Source organism: Somniosus microcephalus, unplaced genomic scaffold (assembly GCF_052327205.1).
Source record: "Somniosus microcephalus isolate GS21.2 unplaced genomic scaffold, FLI_Smic_1.0 unresolved_chr2, whole genome shotgun sequence".
NCBI lineage: Eukaryota > Metazoa > Chordata > Chondrichthyes > Squaliformes > Somniosidae > Somniosus > Somniosus microcephalus.
The window spans coordinates 50,141,600-50,167,047 of NW_028225180.1; the positions used below are offsets into that span (position 1 = coordinate 50,141,600).

General features: G+C 43.5%; 2 pseudogenes; both read left to right on the forward strand.

Moving 5' to 3' along the window:
- The first annotated feature begins 5,438 nt into the window (after nucleotides 1–5,438).
- Nucleotides 5,439–7,178, forward strand: LOC147092621 (beta-1,3-galactosyltransferase 5-like; annotated as a pseudogene).
- Nucleotides 7,179–22,900: 15,722 nt separating this feature from the next.
- On the forward strand, nucleotides 22,901–24,686 carry LOC147092622 (putative G protein-coupled receptor 139; annotated as a pseudogene).
- The last annotated feature ends 762 nt before the right edge of the window (nucleotides 24,687–25,448 follow it).

Sequence of the window (25,448 nt, forward strand, 5' to 3'; positions counted from 1 at the left end):
ATAGAGGATGAGACTGGGGAATTAATAATGGGAAACAAGGAAATGGAAGAGAATTTGAACAAAATTTCGTATCAATCTTCATGGTAGAAGATTGTGAATCAAGCGGCTATAGGGAGGGATGAATTTGAACAATCACTCTTAGCAGAGAAAATGTACTAATCAAATTAATGGGACTGAAGAATGACAAGTCCCCTGGACCTGATGGCACACATGCTATTGTTTTTAAAGTACTGGCTGCAGAGATAGTGGATGTGTTGCTTGCAATCTACCAAAATGGATTGCGGATAGGTCCCAGCTGATTGGAAAGCTGCAAAAGTAACTCCGCTATTCAAGAAAGGAAGGAGCCACAAAGCAGGAAACTATAGGCCAGTTAGCTTACCATCTGTTATCGAGAAAATGTTGGAATCCATTATTAAGGATATAATAACAGGACATTTAGAAAATCATAATATAATCAAGCAGAGTCAACATGGCTTTATGAAAGGGAAATCGTGTTTGACAAATTAGCTGGAGTACTTTCAGTATGTATCGAACAGGGTGGATAAAGCGGTACCAGTAGATGCAGTGTATTTGCATTTCCAGAAGGCATTCAATAATGTGCCACATAAAAGTTTACTGCACAAGATAAGAGCTCGTGGTATTGGTGGTAATATATTCGATTGGATGGAGGATTGGCTGAATAAAGCAAATCAGAGATTCAGAATAGATGGATCATTTTCAGGTTTGCAAAATACAACTAGTGGGTTGCTAAAGGGATCAGTGTTAGGGCTTCAACTATTTACAATTTATATTACTGACTTGGATGAAGGGATCGAATGTACTTTTGCTGAATTTGCTGACGATACAAAGATAGGTGGGAAAGCAAGTTTTGAGGAGTACAGAAAGAGTCTGCAAAGGGTTAAATTAATGGGTAAAAAATTGTCAGATGGAGTATAATGTGGGGAAATGAGAGGTTATCCAATTTGTTAGGAAGATTATAAAGCAAAATATGATTTAAATGCAGAGACACTACATAATTCGGCGGTGCAGAGGGATCTGGGTGTTCTTGTACATGAAGCACAAAAAGTTAGCATGCTGGTACAGCAATAAGGAAGGCAAATGGAATATTGGGCTTTATTGCAAGGGGGAAGGAGTATAAATGTATAGAAGTCTTGCTACAACTGTACAGAGCGTTGGTGAGACCACAGCTGGTGTACTGCATACAGTTGTGGTCTCCTTATTTAAGGAAGGGTATACTTGTATTGCAAGAAGTTCAGAGAAGCTTCACTTGGTTGATTCCTGAGTTGAAGGGGCTGTCTTAAGAAAAAATGGTTGATCAGGTTCGACCCATACTCATTGGAGTTTAGAAGAATGAGAGGTGGTCTCATTGAAACATATAAGTTTCTGAGGGGGCTTGAGATGGTAGATGCTGAGAGGATGTTTCACCTCATGGGGGAATCTAGAACTATGGGGCATAGTTTCAGAATACTGGTCGCCCAATTAAAACGGAGATGAGGAGGAACTTCTTCCCTCAGAGGGCCGCGAATACTTGGAAATCTCTACCCCAGGGAGCTGTGGAGCTGAGTCATTGAATATATTCAAGGCGGAGAAAGAAATCTCTATTTGAAAGTATGGTACATTCCAAGAAGAAGGAAGCATAAGGGAACCAAAGCAAGGGCTCCTTGGATTACGAGAGAGATAGAGAAGATGATGAAACAAAAAAGAGGGCGTATGATGCATGTCAGGTGAATTCTTCAAGGGACAACCAGACTAAATATAAAACGTTGGGAGGGGAAGTGAAGATGAAAGTAATATTGGCAAAGAGAGAATATGAGAGTAGAATGCCGTTAACATAAAAGGGAACCTGAAAATCTCCTACCAGCATATAAAGAGTAAACAGGTGTTAAGAGGCGGGGAGGGGCCTATTAGGAACAAAGCAGTTGATATATGCTCAGAGGCACAGGGCTAGAATACTTAATGAATACTTCGTATCGGTGTTTACTAAGGAAGTGGATGCTGACAAAATATTGGTAGAAGCCGATATGGTAGAGGTATTGGATGGGGTGGAAATTATAGGCAGGATGTACTGGAAAAGCTGGATATGCTTCGAGTGGGTAAGTCGGCTGGTCCAGATCGCTGGCATCCCAGATTGCTAAGGCAAGTAGGGTTTGAGATGACAGAAGGGCTTGCCATAATCTTCCAATCTTCCCTAGACACGGGAGAGGTGCCAAAGGATTAGAACGTGGCAAAGATGACACACTTGTTCAAGAAAGGGTGCAAGGACAATCCACGTAACTACAGTTTAATATCAGTGGGGGGTCAGGTTTTAGAAACTATAATCAGGGAAAAATTAACAGGAACTTGTAGAGCTTTAAGTTAACTAAGAAGAGCCAGCACGGATTTATAAAGGGCCGATCATGTTTAATTAATCTAATTGAATTTTTTGATGAAATAACAGAGAAGGTTGATGAAGGGAATGCAGTGGATGTTGTCTATATGGATTTGAAGACCGCGTTTGAAAAAGTACCACATAAAGGGCTGGTTATCAAAATTGGGCCTCATGGAATAGGAGTGTCAGTGTCAGCTTGCATAAGAAACTGGGTTAAGGACAGAAAACAGTGAGTCATGGTAAATGGTCATTCTTCAAACTAGAGCATGGTAGACAGTGGGCCTCCCAAAGTGTTAGTGCTGGAGCCACTGTTTTTTGATATATATATACGACTTGATATTGGAATACAGGACAAAATTTTAAAGTTTGCCGATGATACCAAACTTGGAGGTGTGGCAAACAGTGAGGAGCATACCAATCTACAGCAACAGAAAATAGATAGGCTGGAATAACGGGAAGACAAGTGGCAGCTGGAATTTAATACAGAGAAGGATGAGATGATGCATTTTGGCAGAAGGATAGGGAGAGGCAATATAGACTTAATGGCGCAGTTCTAAAGAGTGTGCACAGAGGGACCTGGGTTTCATGAGCACAGATCTTTGAACGTGGCAAGACATATTGAGAGAGTAGTTTTCAAAGCATGTGGGATCTTGGGCTTCATAAATAGAGGTATAGAGCATAAAAGCAGGGAAGTTATGCTGGAATAACAACAGAAAATGCTGGAAAAACTCAGCAGGTCAGGCAACATCCGTGGAGAGAAATTTGCGTTGACGTTTTGTGTCGAACCCTTCTTCAAAACTGGAAAAAAAAGAAAATAGATCGTAGGCAGGGCTGCGATCGGACAAAAGAAGTGACAGAAACAAAAGAAGTAAAAGTGCTCGACGAGATGGTAATAGGCTGAGATTAGGTGTAAAGTGTACTGGCAGGGCAAGAGATAGCTGCCAGGTGTGAGAGAGAAACAAAAGGAAAGGGGGGGGGAAAGGAGTGGAAAAATTACAAGAAAAAATGTGAAATAGGGGCCGAGGTTATGATCTGAAATTGTTGAACTCGATATTGAGTCCGGAAGGCTGCAGAGTGACCACTTTGCGGAACACCTCCATTCAGTCCGTAAGCGTGACCCCAAACTTCCGGTCACCTGTCATTTTAATTCACCGCTCCATTCCCACTCGGACCTCACCGTCCTTGGCCTCTTGTATTGTTCCACGGAAGCGAAACGTAAACTCGAGGAACAGCACCTCATCTTCCGATTAGGCACTCTGCAGCCTTTCGGATTTCCAACATCTGCAGTATTTTGCTATCGCACAAGTTATGCTGGACCTTTATAAAGCTCTAGTTAGGCCACAACTATGCTATTGCATACAGTTATGGTCACCACAGTTTAGGAAGGATACGAAGGTGCTTGAGCTGGTTCAGAGGAGATTGACCAGAATGGTTCCAGGGATGAGGGTTTTTATCCAGAAGGTTAGGTTGCAGAGGCTGGGTTATTCTCCTTGGAGAAAACGAGTTTGAGGGGAGATTTGATAGAGGTGGACAAGATAATGACGGGTTTGGATAAGGTAGACAGAGAAAGGCCGTTCTCATTAGCTGATGATATAAGGACTAGGGGATACAGATTTAGCTTTAGATCTCCAATGTTTCTAGCATTGGACCTCTAATATTTCTAGCTTTGAAATTCCGGTTTTTCTAGCTTTGGACCTCTAATATTTCTAGCTTTGAAATTCCAGTGTTTCTAGCTTTGGACCGTTAATATTTCTAGCTTGGAAGTTCCAGTGTTTCTAACTTTGGATTGCTAATATTTCTAGCTTTGAAATTACACTGTTTCTAGTTTTAGATCTCCATTGTTTCTAGCTATGAACCTCCAGTGATTGTAAATTTGGGCCTCCACTGTTTCTAGTTTTGGACCGCCAATGGTTCTAGCTTTGAACCTCCAGTTATTCTGGATTTGGACCTCCACTGTTTCTAGATTTGAACCTCCACTGTTTCTAGATTTGAATCTCCAATGTTTCTAGCTTTGAACCTCCAGTGATTCTAGATTTGAACCTCCACTCTTTCTAGATTTGAACCTCCACTGTTTCTAGATTTGAATCTCCACTGTTTCTAGATTTGAACCTCCATTGTTTCTAGTTTTGGACCTCCAATGTTTCTAGATTTGAGCCTCCACTGTTTCTAGATTTGAACCTCCACTGTTTCTAGATTTGAATATCCACTGTTTCTAGATTTGATCCACCACTGTTTCTAGCTTTAGATCTCCAATGTTTCTAGCTTTGGACCTCCAGTGATTGTAGATTTGGACCTCCAATGATTGTAGATTTGGACCTCCACTGTTTCTAGCTTGGGATCTCCACTGTTTCTAGATTTAAACCTCCAGTGATTGTAGATTTGGACCTTCACTCTTACTAGTTTTAGACCTCTACTGTTTCTAGCTTTGACTCTCAACTGTTTCTAGCTTTGGGCTTCCTCTGTTTCTAGCTTTGGATCACCACTTTTTCTACCATCAAAACATTATTCCTTTTACTGTATTTATAAATCACTGCTGACAAGATGAAAACCCGTTCAGACCCTCCTGTAACCTTCGACTTTTATTATGTTAATGGCGACTTCAACTTATTATATTAGACCAGTTACTGGGTTTTAAAGTCAGGGACAGAAGAACACCAGCCCAACAAGTTAAGAGCTGCTATGATGATTCGGCATTAACGTTTACATTACCAAGGCGAGTAAATGGAGATCAGATACAGATCAACCATGATCCAATTGAATGGCAGAACATGTTCGATGGGGTGAATGGCCTTCTACTATTCCTATGTTACTAATCAAGCCAAATAACCTTAAATTGCTAAGTGTTTCCCCTTGCATTGCCCGGATACCACCAAAATCAATGTGTTTATTTTGTTTTACAGTTGATTAAAAACATGAAGATCTTTTCTGGTGCAATATGTGGTTTCAAATTTCGTCCAAAAAAATGTTTTTTTTTGTGATCCTTTTGGTGACACTTGGTATATTTGGATATTTACGCTGCAACATTCCTGACCCTTGTCTTTACACAGAATTAAATGACACTTCCTATTTAATGCGACCTGATAGGAGATGTGATATCAGTCCCCCATTTCTGGTCCTTCTCGTCACCAGTGCCCAGGACTAGTTCGCAGCTCGCTCGGTCATTTGCCGGACCTGGGGGAGAGAGCCGACAACACAGGGCAAGAGGGTCATGACCTATTTCCTGCTCGGGCACAGCCGGGAGCATCAGGAGCATTTGCTAGAGGAAGGTTTGCTGCACAAAGACATCATACAGACAGAGCTCAGCGACACTTATTACTACCTGAACACCAAGGCGCTGATGGGACTGGAATGGGTGAACCGATTTTGTCCGTCTGCCTCCTTTGTGATGAACACCGATTCAGACATGTTTGTCAATGTTGATTATTTAAGAGATCTCTTGTCGTGAACCAGTCGCAGGAACATCTACACTGGCCACATACAGAGACATGCAAGACCTGTCAGGGACAAATCCAGTAAATGGTACGTGAGTGAACAGGAATACTCTCTGGAAACGTATCTGCCATATTACTCTGGCACTGGGTACGTGCTCTCAACTGATGTCGCCTGCCGAGTTTGGAACGTTGTGAATACCGTCCCAAAATTGAAACTCGAGGACGTTTTTGTCGGTCTCTCTCTGGCTAAGTTGAAGATAGCGCCAGTGGAACTCCACTCATGGCAAACGTTCCACATTTCAAAGGTCCCATTTTCTGTTTGTGACTTTTGTAAATTCATGGCCTCTCATAGGGTGAAACCCTCCAACTGCTGATCTACTAGAAGACACTGGCAGATGCAGAAACTGAGGACTGCCCTGGAGATACGTTAAGGGGCCCAACTTGTCCTTTGCCCCTCCAAATGCCACTTGCTCCAGTCCATTTATTGAGAGGCATCACTGCATGCTGTCTGAACCCATCACTGCGGCTGCAGGGATGCAGGCAGAATACTCACTGCCCCTCCAAAATAAGCTGTGTCAAGTGCACTAAGGTGGTTCTCGGAGATTCGACAAGGTGTTACGGTTATCTACCCTTTATTGGAATTTGTAGATCTCCATTGATTCACTACATTCTGTTCACTTTTAGGAAGGTTAGCTCCAGTATCGACTTCCATGCTGTAATTACACGCTCCTTCCAGTTGTGGTGCTGCCGAGCCTCAGTTTGACATCTCCCACTTCCTCCGCCTGTATCAGAGAGAAGCCAAATCCACATCTCCGCTTCCCAAATTGCCATTTACCTCGATTTATGACCACAAATAATAATATAAATTCAAGATATGTAAAGATGTTCATTTTTAAGGGAGTTAGCCATTGAACCAGAGAGAAGATGAGATTAATTTTTGTCTCACAGCAACTTCTTATGATCTGGAATGCAGTGCTTTGAAATGGTTGTGGAAGCAGTTTCAATAGTAACTTTCAAATTAATTGGATAAATTCTTCAAGGGGAAATCATGCTGGGCTATGGGGAAGGATCAGAGGAGTGGGACTAAATAGAGGCTCTTTCACAGAGCCGGCACAGAAACAAGTTTCTTGATCAATCAATAAATTTAATCAAAGAGATGGTTGAAAATAATATCTGTCATTTTTTTCAGTAACTGAAATGTCTAATCTTCAAAATAAGTATCTAAATAAAAACAAAAACATCATTTTCGCATCAACATCATTCAATCTAATGATTGCATTGTTTTAAATATTTATTTCAGGGCCTTCCATGAAGATTTACCTTCAAAGCCTCAGCATATCTCAAAAACTTGGGATTACATGAAGATTTTTAACCTTTGAATTGTTAAATAAATCTTTCAAAGTCACATGTACATTCTAAGATGTTCAAATTTCTGAATCCCAGAAAGCCACATTTCATATTTCCCCCAACTACCTAACAACAGTGCCGTTCTCTGTGTTCACAAACTTTTAGGCCACATTCCCAGTGCTCGCTGATCCCAAGTCTGGACTCAGTGCTCTGACACCCTGAGATCCCCAATCATTTTCCCAGGGCCCTAAAACTAATGCTAAACCGTGAAACCTCAATGTACAAAAAAAAGTCGCTCTTACAAAACGGAAGCTATCCATTCCGCCCAATCATTCAATTACTTTATTTACCCTCCACACGAGCAAATAGCTCCACATTGACCGCCCCTGTTCCAAAACAAGTTGCGAATTTCAAGGTAATTGACAGGAAAGCCAGTGACGTCATGAGGAAATATTATTTTTGTACAGCGAGTCGTTGTTATCGGGAATGCAACACCTGAAAGGGTGGTGGGGACAGAATCAATAGTAAATTGCAAAATGGAATTGGAAACGGCAATAACCGTTGCTGTAAAATCCGTCTCACGGCATGTTATGAAACAATGAGAGTTTATTCTGTCCCGTTACCAGTTTAAATGTCCCTGTACTCCTAATTTATAGGAGGGGGCAGTCTCTCACTTTATTTCACCATTAAACTGGATCCACAACGAATTCAGCTGTAACTTGCGCGAAATTTTTGGCAGAGATAACAGAAGTTCTCTCCCCGAGCGGGGCCTCACACACAGCTGGAAGATTAACTGATATTCCCGGGTTAATTGTCCCCGTTTAACCATAAGATGATGGGACGATAAAGGGTTACTCGATGCGGCAAATGTATTTAGAGATTTGTCATGGTTCATGTCGGGACAAGTGACAAAGGGCAAAAAGGGCGGCGTTCTAGCTGAGGGATTATGTGGAGTGAGGAGCTAAATTATCAACCAGGTCTACAAGGGTGCTAATCTCAGCATTATTACCCGGGCCACGTTCTAATTGTTACAGAGACAAGCAGACCAGAAAAGTGAACACATGGCTGGATGAGTGGTGTATGAGGGAGGGGATCCATTTCATGGGGCAAAGTACAGGGCAAAGAGATAGCCATACCGTTGGAACATGTTGTACCTGAACTAAGACAGAACCAAGGTCCTAGCGGAACGTATAAATAGCGAGGCAAAAAAACATTATTCTCATAAATGGGGTGGGGGGAGGATTCAGTCATAAACAACAGTAAAAATTATAATTGAACGATAAAAAGGATAAGAGCAGATTTCAGGTCATGACGTGATACTCCAGTGAAGGGAGTAGTAAAATAATTAAAGCAGTTACAGCAGGCGAGACAAATAAGAAAGTTGTTAAGTTGAACGGTGTAAGAAATACCGCATCAGGTCAAATACGTGTGCTACATACTAATATATGGGGTATAAGCAATACATTGAATGCATTGGAGGCTGCAATGTGTCAAATGAATCCGAGTTTGCAGATGATACAAAGTTGGGTGTGAAAGTAAGGTGTGAGGCAAATGCAAAGATGATGCAAAGCAATATAGACAGGTTACATGAGTGGGAAAGAACATGGATGATGGAATATAAGATGGAGTTGTGTGACCTTATCCACTTTGGTAAGAAAAAGAGGAAAACAGAATATTTTTAAATGGTGGAAGATTGGGTCATTTTGGACTTCAATTGAAACTAGGTGTCCTTCTACACTGCAAGTTAGCCTGCAGGTGCAGTTAGGAAAGCAAATGACATATGAGCTGTGTGGTGGACCTGCGAGAGGCACAGAGTCAGCGAGAGGAGGATAAAAAGAGCGTGGAGAGGAGGCCTGGGACCGGAGCTGAGCGGTGGACCTGTGAGAGGCACAGAGCCAGCGAGAGGAAGAATAAAAGAGCACGGAGAGGAGGACTGGGACCGGAGCTGAGCGGTGGACCTGTTAGAGGCACAGAGCCAGCGAGAGGAAGAATAAAAGAGCACGGAGAGGAGGACTGGGACCGGAGCTGAGCGGCGGACCTGCGAGAGGCACAGAGTCAGCGAGAGGAGGATAAAAAGAGTGCTGAGAGGAGGCCTGGGACTGGAGCTGAGCGGCGGACCTGTGAGAGGCACAGTGTCAGCGAGAGGAGGATATAAAGAGCATGGAGAGGAGGACTGGGACCAGAGCTGAGCGGTGGACCTGTGAGAGGCACAGAGTCAGCGAGAGGAAGAATAAAAGAGCACGGAGAGGAGGAATGGGACCGGAGCTGTGTGGTGGACCTGTGAGAGGCACAGAGCCAGCGAGAGGAAGAATAAAAGAGCACGGAGAGGAGGACTGGGACCGGAGCTGAGCGGCGGACCTGCGAGAAGCACAGAGTCAGCGAGAGGAGGATAAAAAGAGTGCTGAGAGGAGGCCTGGGACTGGAGCTGAGCGGCAGAAATGAGTGAGGCACAGTGTCAGCGAGAGGAGGATATAAAGAGCATGGAGAGGAGGCCTGGGACTGGAGCTGAGCAGCGGACTTGCGAGAGGCACAGAGTCAGCGAGAGGAGAGAGAGAAGTAAAAATAATTGAAGTGTGACGTCACCAGAAAGCAGGTAAGTGATTGGTTGGTGAATATTGCTCTCTTTCTCGCTTTTTTTCCAAATTTAATTTCCGTGTTTTATAGTTTCTAGGGTTCCTGTTGCATAGCGGTGAGTGCTGGTAAAGAAGGGCACTGAGTATATAATTTAATTGTAGTGTAATTAGCGGTATTGATTTGATTTAATTTAATTTGAATTAATTAAAGGGTAATTAATGGCAGAACTGCTCGGCTCTGTGGCATGCTCCTCCTGCTCTTTGTGGGAAATCAGGGACACTTGGTGTGTCCCTGATGATCAAATGTGCGGGAAGTGTATCCAGCTGCAGCTACAATCAGACCACATTGTGGCGCTGGAGCTGCGAATGAATATATACTGAAGCATTTGCGATGCTGAGCACATTGTGGATAGCATGTATAGGGAGTTGGTCACACCGCAGGTAAAGTCTGCACAGGCAGGAAGGGATTGGGTGACAACCAGGCAGACTAGTAAGCGCAGGCAGGTAGTGCAGTGGTCACCTGTGGCCATCCCACTTTCAAACAGATATACCACTTTGGATATTGTTGAGGGGGTTGGGTTCTCGGGAGAAGGCAGCAGCAGCCAACTTTCTGGCAGCATGGGTAGTCATGCTGCACAGGATGGGAGGAAAATGTGCAGGAGAGCTATAGTGATAGGGTATGCTATTGAAAGAGGAATAGAAAGGCGTTTCTGTGGCCACAAATGAGACTCCAGAATGGTATGTTGCCTCCCTGGTGCAAGGGTCAAGGATGTCTCGGAGCAGCTGCGGGGCATTCTGGAGGTGGAGGGTGAACAGCCAGTTGCCGTAGTGCAGATATGTACCAACAATATAGGTAAAAAACTGCATGAGGTCCTAAAAGCTGAATATAGGGAGTTAGGAGGTACATTAATAAATAAGCCCTCAAAGGTAGTAATCTCAGGATTGCTACCAGTGCCACGTGTCTGGTCAGTGTAGAAATAGAAGGATATTTCAGCAGAATACTTGGCTAGAGGATTGGTGCAAGGGGGAGGGATACAAATTCATGGGACAATGGAACCAGTTCTGGGGGTGGTGGGACAAGTAAAAAGTGGACGGTTTGCACCTGGGCAGGACCGGAACCGATGTCCTAGGGGCAATGTTTGCTAGTGCTGTTGGGGAGGGTTTAAACTAAAATGGCAGGCGGCTGGAAACCTGTGCAGGGCGACAGAGGAAAGGTAAGCAATGGATAGAAACAAAAGGCAGGAAGGAGAAAAGCAAAATTGGAAGGCAGAGAAATCAAGTGTGGAAATCAAACAGGGCCACATTGGAGAATAATTCTAAAAAGGACTAAGAGTGTTAAAAAATCAAGCCTGAGATCTTTGAGTTTAATGTGAGGAGCATTCATAATAAGGTGGATGAATTAGCTGCGTATGTAGATGTAAACGGGAATGAGATAATTAGGATTATGGAGACTTGGCTCCAGGGGGACCAAGACTGGGAATTGAACATCCAGGGGTATTCAATATTCAGGAAGGAAAGGAAAAAAGGAAAAGGAGGTGGAGTAGTATTGCTGGTTAAAAAGGAGATCAGCAATAGTAAGGAAGAATATTAGCTCTGATGTTGTGGAAATTGTATGGGAATAGCTGAGCAATACCAAGGGGAAGAAACCGTTAGTGGGAGTTCTATACAGACCCCCAAACAGTAATGCTGAGTTTGGGGATGGAATTTAACGGCAAATTAGAGAAGCCTGCAATAAGGGCAGTGCAGGTATCATGGTTGACTCTAATCTACATATAGATCGAGCTACCCAAATTAGTAAAAATACTGTGGAGGAGGAATTCGTAGAGTGCATACGGGATGGTTTCCTGGACCAATATGTTGTGGAACCGACTAGAGATCAGGCCATCTTAGACTGGGTATTATGTAATGAGAAAGGATTAATTAACAATCTTGTTCTCCGAGGCCCCTTGGGGAGGAGCGATCAAAATATGATGGAAATCATCTTTAAAATTTAAGAAGTCACACAACACCAGGTTATAGTCCAACAGCTTTATTTGAAGTCACAAGCTTTCGGAGCGCTGCTCCTTCATCAGGTGAAGTGGAGAGATGCATAAAGACACAGCTTATATAGTCAGAGAATAATGTTAGACGTTTACAGGTAATCTTTCTAACTGCCATTTATCACACCTCGGCAGAGAGATAATCACAGCAATCAAAGGTGTGAATGGTGTCCAAACAATTCACTCAGGAAAACATTACATCAAAGAACAAATGAGGTGGGGTCACAAGGGGTCAAGGACATTCAGCCTCTGATCTGCGGGTAAGCACTCTCCAAGGTGGCCTTTGAGACACACGACAATGCAAAATCGTCAAGCAGAAACTGATAGCCAAGTTCCGCACCCATGAGGACGGCCTGAACCGGGATCTTGGGTTCAAGTCACGCTACATGTAACCCCACCTGACGTAGGGTCATCTACACTCGAGTCATCATTGGCTTATTCTCTCTACACAGATGCGGCCGGACCTGCTGTGATTTCCAGCAAAAAAAATGTTTTTTGTCTGTTTTTCTGTTTTTCACACAGACCCCAGCATCTGCAACATTTGACCACTTGTGACCCCACCTCATTGTTCTTTGATGTAATGTTTTCCTGACTGACCTGTTTGGACACCATTCACACCTTTGATTGCTGTGATTATCTCTCTGCCGAGTTGTGATAAATGGCAGTTAGAAAGATTACCTGTAAACATCTGACATTATTCTCTGACTATATAAGCTGTGTCTTTGTGCATCTCTCCTCTTCACCTAATGAAGGAGCAGCGCTCCGAAAACTTGTGACTTCAAATAAAGCTGTTGAACTATAACCTGGAGTTGTGTGACTTCTTACATTTGTCCACCCCAGTCTAACTCCGGCATCTCCACACCATCATTAAAATGGTGAGTGAGGCAGTTGACTCAGAGACTAGGCTCCTGAATTTAACTAAAAGAAACTAGGAGGTTATGAGGCACGAGTTGGCTAGGATTGATTGGTGAACGTTACTTAAAGGGCTGACAGTGTATAGGCAATGGCAAACATTTAAAGATCGCATGGATGAACTCCCAAATTTGGTCATCCCTGTTTGTCATAAAAGTAAAACAAAAAAGGTGACTCAACCGTGGTGACAAGATACATTATGGATAGCATAAGAACCAAGGAGAGGACGTGTAATTTGGCCAGAAAAAGCAGCAAACCTGAGGGTTGGGAGCAGTTTAGGATTCAGCAAAGGAGGACAAAGGGATTAATTAAGAGGGGTAAAATAGATTATGAGAGCAAGCTAGCTGGAAACATAAAAACTGACTGTAAAAGGTTCTATAGATATGTGATGAGAAAAAGATGGGTGAAGTCAAGCGTAGGTCCCTTGCAGTCAGAATCAGAGGAATTTATAAAGGGGAACAAAGAAAAGGCAGGCCAATTAAATACATACTTTCGTACTGTCTTCACAAAGGAGGACACAAATAACCTCCCAGTGATCTCGGGGAACATAGGATCTAATCAGATGGAGGAATTGAATGACATCAGTATTTGAAGGTAAGTGGTGTTAGGGAAATTGACGGGATTGAAGGCCGATAAATCCCCAGGGTCTGATAATCTGCATCCTAGGATACTTAAGAATGCCCTAGAAATAGTAGATGCATTGCTGCTCATCTTACAAAGATCTATAGACTCTGTAACAGTTCCCATGGATTGGAGGAGAGCTAATGTAACCCCACTATTTAAAAAAGTTGGTAGAGAGAAAACGGGGAATTATGGACTGGTAAGTCTGACATCGGTAGTGGGGAAAATGCTAGAGTCCATTATAAAAGATGTAAAAGCAGAGCACTTGGAAAACAGCGACAGGATCGGACAAAGTCAACATGGATTTACAAAAGGAAAATCATGCTTGACTGATCTACTGGAAATTATTGATGATGTAACTGGTAGTACATATAAGGGAGAACGAGTAGATGTGGTGTATTTAACTTTCAGAAGGCTTTCGATAAGGTCCCGCATAAGAGATTAGCGTGCAAAGTTAAAGCACATGGGATTGGGGGTAAGGTACTGTCTTTGATAGAGAACTGGTTGGCAGACAGGAAGCAAAGAGTTGGAATAAAAGGGTCTTTTTCCGAGTGGCAGGCAGTGACTAGTGGTGTACCGCAGGGATCAGTGCTAGGACCCCAGCTATTCAAAATATATATAAATGATCTAGCCGAGGGAACTAGATGTAATATCTCCAAGTTTGCAGATGACAAATAGGTGGGTGGGCGTGTGTGCTGTGAGGAGGGTGCTGAGAATCTCCCGTATTATATTGACAGGTTGGGTGATTGGGCAGATGCATGGCAAATGCAGTATAATGTGGATAAATGCGTGGTTTACCACTTCGGTTGCAATACAGGAAGACAGCTTATTATCTGAACAGCAATTGATTGGGAAAAGTGGAAGTGCAACGATGCCTGAGTGTCCTTGTGCACCAGTCGCTGAAGGTAAGCATGAAGGTGCAGCTGGTGGTTAAGGAGGCATATGGTATGTTGGCCTTCATAGTGAGAGGATTCATGTACAAGAGCAAGGATGTATTGCTGCAATTTTACAGGGCCTTGATGAGACCACACCTTGAGTATTGTGTGCAGTTTTGGTCGCCTTATCTGAGGAAGGATGTTCTTGCAATGGAGGGAGTGCAGCGAAGATTCACCAGACTGATACATGGGATGGCAGGAATGACGTATGAGGAGAGATTGGGCCGATTAGGCCTGTATTCGCTAGAGTTTAGAAGAATGAGAGGGGAGCTCATTGAAACTTATAAAATTCTAACAGTACTGGACACACTAGATGCAGGAAGGTTGTTCCCGATGGCGGGGGAGTCCAGAACCAGGTGTCATAGTCTAATGATAAGGGGTAAGCCATTTGGGACTGAGATGAGTAAGAATTTCTTCACCCAGAGAGTGGTGAACGTATGGAATTCTTTACCACACAAGGCAGTTGATGCCAATTCATTAAATATATTCAAGAACGAGTTAGATATATTTCTTTAGGCTAAGGGCATCAAGAGATAAGGGGAGAAAACAGGGACATGGTACTGAACTTGGATGATCATCCATGATCTCATTAAACGGCAGAACAGGCTCGAGGGGCCGAATGGCCTACTCCTGCTCTTATCTTTTCTGTTTCTATGTTTCTATTACAAACCGATTGAAGTATAATATTAAATCAGTCACTCTGCAATTTTATACGTCCTTGCTGGGGATGTTGAGGATGGGGATGTTCATTGATCTTTCTCCCTCCGGTTAGTTGTTTAATTGTCCACAACCATTTATGACTGGATGTGGCAGGACTGCAGAGCTTTGATCTGATCCATTGGTTGTTGGGTCACTTAGCTCAGTCATTAGCATGTTGCACCGCTATTTAGCATGCATGCACTCCTGTGTTTTAGCTTCGCCACATTGGCACCACATTTTCAGGTACGTCGGTTGCTGCTCCTGGCATGCTCTTCTATATGCTTCATTGAACCAGGGATGTTCCCCTGGCTTGATGGTAATGGCAGAATGATGGATATGCCAGGCCATTATAAGATCGCAGAGGGAACCTGGATCCAATTGATTCGAGGTTGAACCGTACTGGGGACAATAATTTCTCCTTATGCAGCACAAGCAAGGCTTAATACATTACAGTGTTTGAGCAGTAGTTTGGAGAGGACACTTGAGACTTACATTAATCTGTTAATCTCCGGGTAGAAGCGCAACCGTGAAAAAGTTGCACCCTATGTCTCTGGTCACTCCTCTTCCTTTTTCTCCCGAGTGTCTCCTTGAATCTTCCTGAAATCTTCTACACAATGACCCAGAAATTCGGGTCCCCACGCAAGAGTACACGCTGGGTACTCATGCATCGGCCCAACGAAAGTGCCGGTTTTGTGCATGCACTGCACATGCGTGGGAAACCGGAACTTCCATTCCCTTGAAAGAAGGGGTTGACAGGTGGAACGCGTGCACCAGAGAGGCAGTGCGTGCGCATCAAACTTACGTTTTTTTTGCAGGTTTCTCCGGGAGGGTAAGTCTCCAGCAGTAACACTTTTACAAAGCAGACGCAAGGCCTGCTTTTGACAAGGTAAGTGGTGAATTAATTAAAGTTAAAACATTTTTCCACAGGTTTATTATTCTTAAATACTTTAACGAAAGATAATGTTATTTTTAGCCCCATTAGAATATGTAATTAATTTTTTCAAAATTTTAAATTATTGTTTAAAATAGTTGTTTCTTGTTATTTATAGATATTTAAAAAACATTGTCCCAGAAATTCGGGTCCCCACTCGTGAGTACGCTCTGGCTACTCACGTGTAGGCCCAACCAAAGTGCCGGTTTTGTGCATGCACTGCACATGCGTGGGAAATCGGAACTTCCGTTGCCTTGAAAGAAGGGGTTGACAGATGGAACGCGTGCGTCAGAGAGGCAGCGCGTGCGCATCGAATTTATGTTTTTTTTGCAGGGTTCTCCGGGAGTGTAAGTCTCCAACAGTTACACTTTTAAAAAGCAGGCGCAAGGCCTGCTTTTGACAAGGTAAGTGGTGAATTAATTACAATTAAAACATTTTTCCACAGGTTTATTATTTTTAAATACTTTAAAGAAAGGTAAGTTTATTTTTAACCCAGTTAGAACATGTAATTAATCTTTTCAAAAGTGTAAATTATTGTTTAAAATAGTTATTTCATATAATTCATAGTTGTTTTAAAAATGTGATTTTGTAAAATTAATTGAAGTTTTAGTGATGTTTTGGGGCTTATAGTATTTATAGGTTTGACAGCTCTTCCTGTCAAATTTATGAATGAAGCATTCCCTGCTACCATTGGTTCTCCATGGCCCACATGATCCCAGGGGCTGCTTTGAACTAACTACGCCCCTGGTATACGCCAGCACTATGCGCCGACAGTTGCAGGTGGCAAAGGATTGGAATACCACGTGGGCCCACAGCACAACGTCCAGCGCACAAGGTAAGTGCAGGTTAGAGGCTTGTGCCCTCGGGAAGCCTCTGACACAAATTTCTGGGCCTTTGTGTCTGTTAAGATCCCCCTGTTATACACTTACTCGCATTCAAAACCTTTTGGACTCTTACTGTGCAATTGCTGGCTGCCATCCAAAAGCCCTCAAATCAAATCACAGAGATGCCACGTCCGCTCCTACTTGGCTTACGCATGTTCTAGACATAAGAGAATAATACATCAACTGTTTTTGACCAACAAGACACATATTTGGGTTAATTATGGCAATACAACGGCACATGTCTCCAGTTTGCAGAGATATAGCGTCCTAGCTGTTTCTGTGAAAGGCTTAGGTTTTAGTTTCGTTGGAGAAGTCGTAACATTCCATTACAGTGGCAGCTACACCTGACCTTGCCTCTCAGGCTAGTTGCACTCTATGTATCATCCTTACTGTGGCTAATATCCACCTTTCACCCACAACCTCCCTATTCGGCTATAGCAATTCTCTTTCTCACCCATAAGCTTACAGCATAAGTACATCATTTTAATTATAAGCACAATGATTACATATATATAATTCAGGTTACCATTACATAAAAATGATGATAACAGATTTCTACATTTAATTCATACACATGATTATAACCTCATTACAGATGATTGGATTGGAGGCAGTTATAGAGTGGTGTTCCCCAGAGGTCTGTACAAGGACCACTGCTTATCTTGATATATATTAATGACTTGAGCTTGGGTTTACAGGGAACAATTCAAAATTTGCAGATGACAGAAAACTTGCAAGTATAGTGAACAGTGGGGAGGATAGTGGTAGACTTGAAGAAGACATAGGCAGGTTGGTGAAATGGGCAGACACGTGGCTGATTAAATTTAACGCAGAAAAGTGTGAAGTGTTACATTTTGGTGGGAAGAACGAGAAGAGGCAATATAAACTAAAGTGTACAATTCTAAACTGGGTGCATGAATAGCGAGACCTGAAGGTGTAGGTGCTCAAATAGTTGAAGGTGGCAGGGCAGTTTGAGAAAGCGGTTAAAGAAACATTCGGTATCCTGGGCTTCATAAATAGAGGCATAGAGTACAAAAGCAAAGAAGTTATAATGAAAGTATATAAAACACTGGTTCAGCATGAACTGGAGTATTGTGTCCAATTCTGGGCGCCACACTTTAGCAAGAATGTGACGGCCTTAGAGACATTGCAGAAAATAATTCCGAGAATGATTCCAGGGACGAGGGAATTCAGTTACGTGGATAGACTAGAAACACTGGGGATATTCCCCTTAGAGCAGAGAAGGTTGAAAGTAGATTTCATAGATATATTCAAAATCATGAGGGGTTTAGACGGAGTAGATAGAGAGAAACTGTTCCCATTGGCGAAAGGGTCGATGAACCAGAAGACACAGATTTAAGGTGATTGGGAAAAGAACCAAAAGCAACATGAGAAATATTTTTTTATGCAGCGAGTGGTTAGGACATGGAATGCACTGCCTGAAAGGCTGGTGGTGGCAGACTCCATCGGAGCTTTCAAAAGGGAATTGGATAAATACCTGAAGGAAAAAAATGCAGGGCTACGATGAAAGGGCGGGGAAGTGGGACTAGCTCAAGTGCACCTGCACAGAGCCTACATTGGCTCGAGCGGCCGAATGGCCTCTTTCTGTGCTGTAAATATTCTGTGTTTCTAGAATTATAGATATTTATTATAAGATATTAAATCAATATTCTAAAATCCAATTAATGCATGACAATCTTGCACCAAGGCTTTACAGATTGTGGTCTTATCCAATTTTGTGGCTGTTGATGACGCACGGCGTCTAGTAGAAGCTAAGTTTTGAGCTGCTAATTCTGTTCTGAATCATTTAGCAAGGTGGTCGTGCCACACAACACGTTGGAGGTTCTCCGCAGTGAATAGACGGCACTTCGTCTCGACAAGAACTGTGCGGTGGTCTCTCCTAAATATACTGTCATAAACAGATGCATCTGCGACAAGTAGATTGCTGTGGACGAGGTCAACTAAGTTTTCCCTCGTGTTGTTTTTCTCACCACCTGCCCCAAGCTGAGTCTGGCAGCTATTTCCTTCTGGAGTCGGCCAATTCGATCAGTAGAGGTGCTACTGAGCCAGTTTTGATTTTGGACATTTAGGTCCGCCTCTCAGAGAAAATTCTGTGCCCTTGCTACCCTTAATGTTTCTTCCAATGATGTTCAACATGAAAGAGCACTTCTTCGTCACTGATAGAGGCTGGTATGTGGTAATCAGCATGAGGTTTGCTTGCCATGTTTGGCCTGATGGCATGAGACTTCATGAGGGCTGCAGTCAATATAGAGTATTCCCAGTGCCGCAACTTCACGAATGTATACCACACTGTTGGCACATCTTGGAGGTTTCTCCTGCTGGTGGGACAGCACATACCCACGGATGGTGATAGAGGAGCCTTGGACATTAGCTGCCGGACTGGGCTTTTGGCAGGTGGTGAGAGAACAATCACGAGAGTAAAAACTACTTGACCTCGTCCTCACCATCTACCTGTTGCAGATGCATCTGACATTTACAGCACTGATAGCAGTGACCAGCGCACAGTCCTTGTGGAGATGGAATCCCGTGCTAAATGGGATAGAACCAGATAAGATCAAGCAGCTCCAAGCTGGGCTCGGTGAGGCGCGTGGCCATCAGCAGCAGCAGCATTGTATTACACCTGAACCTGTAAACTCATGGCACGGCATATCCCTCATTGTACTGTTACCATCAAGCCAGGGCCTTTGCAACCTTCTTCAGCCAGTATTGCTGAGTGGATGAACCGTCTCAGCCTGCTCCTGAGATCGCCACCTTCACAATTAGCTCAGAAATTCGGGCCTCCACGGGTGAGTACGCACGGGGTACTCACCTGTAAGCCCAATGGAAGTGCCGGTTTCCTGCATGCACTGCACAAGCGCGGGAAACCGGCACTTCCAGTCCCCTGAACGAAGGGGTTCAGAGGTCAAACACGTGCACGGGAGAGGCTGCGCGTGCGCATCAAACTTAGGTTTCTTTTGCAGGTTTTCCCGGGAGGGTAAGTCTCCAGAAGTTAGACATGTAAAAAGCAGGCGTAAGGCCTGCTTTTTACAAGGTAAGTGGTGAATTAATTAAAATTAAAACATTTTTCCACAGGTTTATTATTTTTAAATACTTTAAAGTGAGGTAAGTTTATTTTTAGCCCCGTTAGAAAATAAAATTATTTTTTTCAAAAATTTAAATTATTGTTTAAAATAGTTATTTCATGTAATTTTTAGTTTATTTAAAAAATGGAAATTTTTTAAAACATTTATTTGAAGTTTTCGTGCTATTTTGGGGCCGAGGTATTTGTAAGTTTTGACAGCTCTTCCTGTCAATCTTATGAATGGAGCACTCCCTGCTCCGATTGGCTCTCCATGTCCCACATGATCCCAGGGGACGCACTGAACTAACTGCGCCCCTGGGATACGCAAGCACTGTGCACCGGCAGCTGGACCAGGCCCCGGATCGGAATTCCACGTGGGCCCACAGCTCAATGGCTGGCGCGCAGGGTAAGTGCAGGTCGGGGGCTCGCATCTGCGGGAAGCCCCCGACCCGAATTTCTGGGCCAATGTCAGTTTCATCCAATTCGATTCACTCCACGTGACATCAAGAAACGACTGAGCGCGCTTGATACGGCAAAGTCTGTGGCCCGACAGCATCCGGGCTGTGGTGCTGCAGATTTGTGCTCCAGATCCAGCTGCACTTCTAGCCAAGCTCTTTCAGTACAACTACAACATTGGCATCTACAGATATAGTGAAAAATTACCCCGGAATGACCTGTCAACAATAATCAGGACAAATCAAATTCGGCCAATTAACACCTCATCACCTTACTCTCAATTATCAGCAAAGTGATGGAAGGTGTAGTCGCCATTGCTATCAAGTGTCCCTTAATGATCAATAACCTGATCACAGATGCTCAGTTTGGTTTCCACCACGTTAACATGGCTCCAGATCTCATTACAGCTTATTCCAAACATGGACAAAGGATCAGAATTCCAGAGGTGAGGTAACGATGATTGCCCCGGACATCAAACAGCATTTGACCTAGTGTGACGTCCAGCAGCCCTGGTAAAATTGACGTAAATGGGTTTCAGGGGGAAAAGAATTCTCTGGCTGGAGTCATACCTAGCAAAAAGGAAGATTGTTGCAGGTCAGTCATATCAGCCACAGAACATCGCTGAAGTATTTCCTCAGGGCAGTGTTCGAGACACAACCATCTGAAGCAGCTTCATCATTGAAGTTCCAGCCATCATAAGAACAGAAGAGTCCGGATGTTCACTGCTGATTACAGAGTGTTCCGTTCCATTCATAGTTCTTGGGATAATGAAGCCCACATGCAGCGAGAGCAGGACAACTTGCGGGCTTGGGCTGAAAAATGGCAAGAAATATTGCTGACAGACATATGCCAGGAATTGAAAAAATCCAAAAAGAGTGAGTGTAACCACCTCCCCTTGAAAGCCAACGGCATTACCATTGTCGAAACTCCCAGCACAAACATCGTAGGAGACACCAATGACCAGAAAATTTACAGGAGGAGCCAAATAATTAATGTGGCTGCAAGAACAGGTCAGAGGTCGGGTGTTCTGCGGCGAGTATCCCACCTCCTGACTCCCCAAATTCTTTCTCCCATTTACAAGGCAGGAGTGTGATGGAATACTCGCCACTTGCCTTGATGAGTGCAGCTCCAACAACACTCAAGTAGCTCAACAGTTCCAGGACAAAGCAGCTCTCTTGATTGGCACCGATTCACCACTTTAACCATTCACTCCGTCCACCTCCGTTGCACTGTGACTGCAGTATGTACCATGTACTGCAGCAACTCGCAAAGTTTCTTCGACAGCCCCTCCCAAACATGCAAACTCTGTCGCCTGGAAGGACAAGGACAGCAGGCACATTGTGAAAACGACCACCTGCCAGTTCAACTCCAAGTTACACACTATTCAGACTTGGAATTATGTCTCCGTTTCTTCATCGCCCTTCGGTCAATATCCTGGAAATCCCTCCCTAACAGCACTGTGGGAGGACTTTCAACAAATGGACAGCAGTTGTTTAAGAAGGCGGCTCACCACCAAATTCTCAAGGGCAACTGGTGATGGGCAATAACGTTTGGCCTTGACTGTGCACACCAACATCCCGTGAGCAAATAAAAAAAACGTCAGAAGCAGTAATGGTAGAGATGAGTCATCACCCATTGGCTTAGATTATTGTTACCAGCAGTAACATTTGAGATGGGTGACTGCCAGCAATATTAAAATCGGATCACCAGGAATAATGGTGATTAGGGTCACCTACATTATTATTAGAGCCATGTAAGCACCAGTAATATGATCGTAGAGTCACCAGCAGGAATGTAACAGTAGGGGCATAGCCATTAATGTTAGAGTAGGGTCACCCCCAGTCATGTTAAAGTAGAGCCACCGCAAGTAATGTTTGAGTAGGGTCTCCCCCGTCATGTTAATGTACAGGCACCACCAATAATGTTAGAGTAGGGTCATCACCAGTTTGTTAGAGTAGTGTCTTCACCAGTAATGTTAGAGCAAGGGCACCACCAGTGACGTTAGAGTAGAGCCACCAACAGTAATGATAGAGTAGAGTCACCACCACTAAAGTTAGAGTAGGGCCAGCACAAATAATGTTAGAGTAGGGTCACCACCAGTAATGTTAGAGTAGGTTCACCACCTATAATGATAGAGTAGAGTCATCGCCATTATTGTTGGAGTAGCGTCACCATCAGTAATGTTAGAGCCGATTCAACATCATTCATCATCACAGTAAAAAACACAGTTTAATTAGGCAATGGATGAGCGACGATTTCACCAAATTAAGATGAGGCTCCAAGAAATCAACGCAATATCCGGGGGAATGTTTGCTTTATCCTTCAGGATTTACTGGACACGCGCAGAGTGCAGTGCTTCTGGGATTACTTTCCGTTAATGGATGCTAATAGACGGAGTTTCATGGACTGAGCTGTTCAATTTCCCCATTGGCGGCCCGGGCGCACTGAAGTTGAAAATCGCTCCTTGTTTGTTAAGTGACTGTAACTAAAGCCAATTATTGTGTAACCGGATTGTCTCACCGGGGCACCGATTGATCTATAAAGGGGGAGCATTTACAGATCTCAGAAACACTCAAGCCGGAACCGTAAAGTAGCTCAGAATTCACACAAATCTTAAAAACAATGGTACGGCCAATAATTCTACAGATACGGGACATTTACTACCATGTCCTCGCAGCATTTGGCATTCCCGGTAAGTCAATGTATACTGTTGCCTAATACCTGTTGACTATCTCAGTGTTAATGTAACAGATTCCGAGAATGTCCACACTGCAGAGTCATTTATTCACCGGGATCAGTCGGTGAAAATCAGCGGCAATCCCAGTCGCCCGCGCGACCGCTGAGGCGCTGTTCCGGTCGCTGGATCGCGGGCACCGGGTGCTCAATGTTCCTCCCTATACTGAGGGAGGGCGAGGCTGATTCCCCGGCCTCTCCAACAACACATAGCTAAGTAAAGAATGTGTTGCTCAGTGCCCATCGTAATCACGTCTTTTGTGCCGTTGTTCCCTGTCTACATTACGTTGATAATAACTCGGACTGCAGAAACTTCCATCCAACAGGCGTTTTACGAAATAAATTCCACGCTGGAAGGAGCTCCCCTCCTCTCTGCAGCGTTTGTTTATAACTTGAACGCTTGTTTTTTATCGGAGTTGAGAATTTTATTTGAATTATATCTTTCCATTAATTGCCGTGTAATTATATTTAATACTTGACTGAAGTTTGCTGGACGGACGGCGTGTTTTCAGCCCCTCGATATTGAATGTTCAGTGATTTCATTCCTTTAAATAAAGTGTCTTCACCATCGCCTATGTTAATGAAAAAATCTGAGATTTATCTGAATGCCCCCGTTACTGACCTCTTGTTGCTCCTTCTTACAGCGAACCTACTGACAATCGTGATTCTCTCCAGAGGAAACTGCGGCCTTTCCAAATGTATCTCTGTCTACATGGTGGCCATGGCAACAGCAGATCTACTGGTCATGATCATCAATGTATTATTGAACCGCATTTTACGTTATTACTTTCCACATACATTCCTGTCGTTAACTGCCGTCTGTAAGTTCATTATATACCTGCAATGTGTCGCCCTCTATCTGTCGGTGTGGTTTACAGTCTCGTTCACATGTGACCGATTTGTAGCTATATGTTGTAAGAGGTTTAAAACCAAGTATTGCACAGTGAGAACTGCGGCCGGGATTATAACAACGGTCTCTGTCCTGATCTGTTTACAGAGCCTCCTGTTTTGGTTTGCATTTGAACCTGAGCGAACAATTAACAATGTTCACTGGGGTTGCCGCTCCAGAGCGGAGTTTATTTCATCGCCTGTCGGTGTGGTGTTTTCCTGGCTACGGAGCATTTGTTTTTCTTGGCTTAGTTATGTTTTGATATTACTGTTTAATTGTTTGACAGCCAGACGTATTTTAGTGGCCAGTCGAGCCCGCAGGGGACTACGGGGGCATAACAGTGAGAATCAGAGCGATCCCGAGATGGAGAGCCGAAGGAAATCCATAATTTTACTGTTCAGTGTATCGGGCAGTTTTGTATTGTTGTGGCTGACAACTACCGTTACTTATTTAACTACCGGACCGACAAGCACCGCGCATTACCGAGGCGATTATGCAGCCCCTGCCTATATTGCCGCTGAAACCGGATATATGCTCATGTATTTGAGTTCCTGTACAAACACGTGCATTTATGCAGCTACACAAACTAAATTCAGGAACGAGCTGATGCAGCTGATGAAAACTCCTTGGACATTTATTTGCAAATAAATGAAAAAAAAAACAAAGATTCTTGTCCAAATTAGAGAGCAAATACTATGGTTTGCTGTAGTGAAAATTAAAAGGCATCAGAGAACATTTACTCCAATTTGTGCCTTGTGTTTGATGTCTGCTGCTTTCCCCGGATGAACATGATCGATTCCCGCTAAAACAGCGCACTTCCCGCTCAAGAACCAAAGAGAACAGTTATGATTGAGCTTCAGCAGTGGAGTAGAACTTGTGGGCGTCAGCGTTAACTTGCTTACACCGTAGTTACTGGAATGAGACGCCCCAGTATAATTAATAGTTAAAGGTTACTTTAATGTAGAACCTATGTGATACAATCGTGGTTTTCTGTAATTCTGTAATGTTGGTGTGAATGTTGCAGGCGCTGGTCTCCCCATCAGACTCCTCCCCACATTGTCTCCTGGACCAATAGAACGGAGTCCTGGCTCCTGATCAGTGTCTAATGATGGAGACAGTAGGAACTTGACTCGTCAATGTGACACTAGACATCTTTGTTCACAGATGTTTACTTAAATCCCAAACTGGTCACCGAAATGTTGTAGAATTGATAACAGGGGAACAGATAATTTTAGCCAAAGAGTTCGTGTCCGCGTTTACACTGCACCCGAGAAAATAGTTCCATTCACTTTAAACCCCCTGATCTCAACGTCCCATCAACCTATTTTTATTCATTGATATATAAAATTTAAACTTGAAATGGCGATAATTTATCCCTCTGTGAATTCCACAGCCTCACAACACTCCATGTAAAGAGGGTTATCCTGCTCGCAGTTCTAAATCACTTCCATTTATTCCTTTATCTATGGCAGTTAGTTCTTGATCATGAACTATTGGAAAGTGTCTCATTCGATCTATGCTATGACGTCCCTACTTATCGTAAGTCAC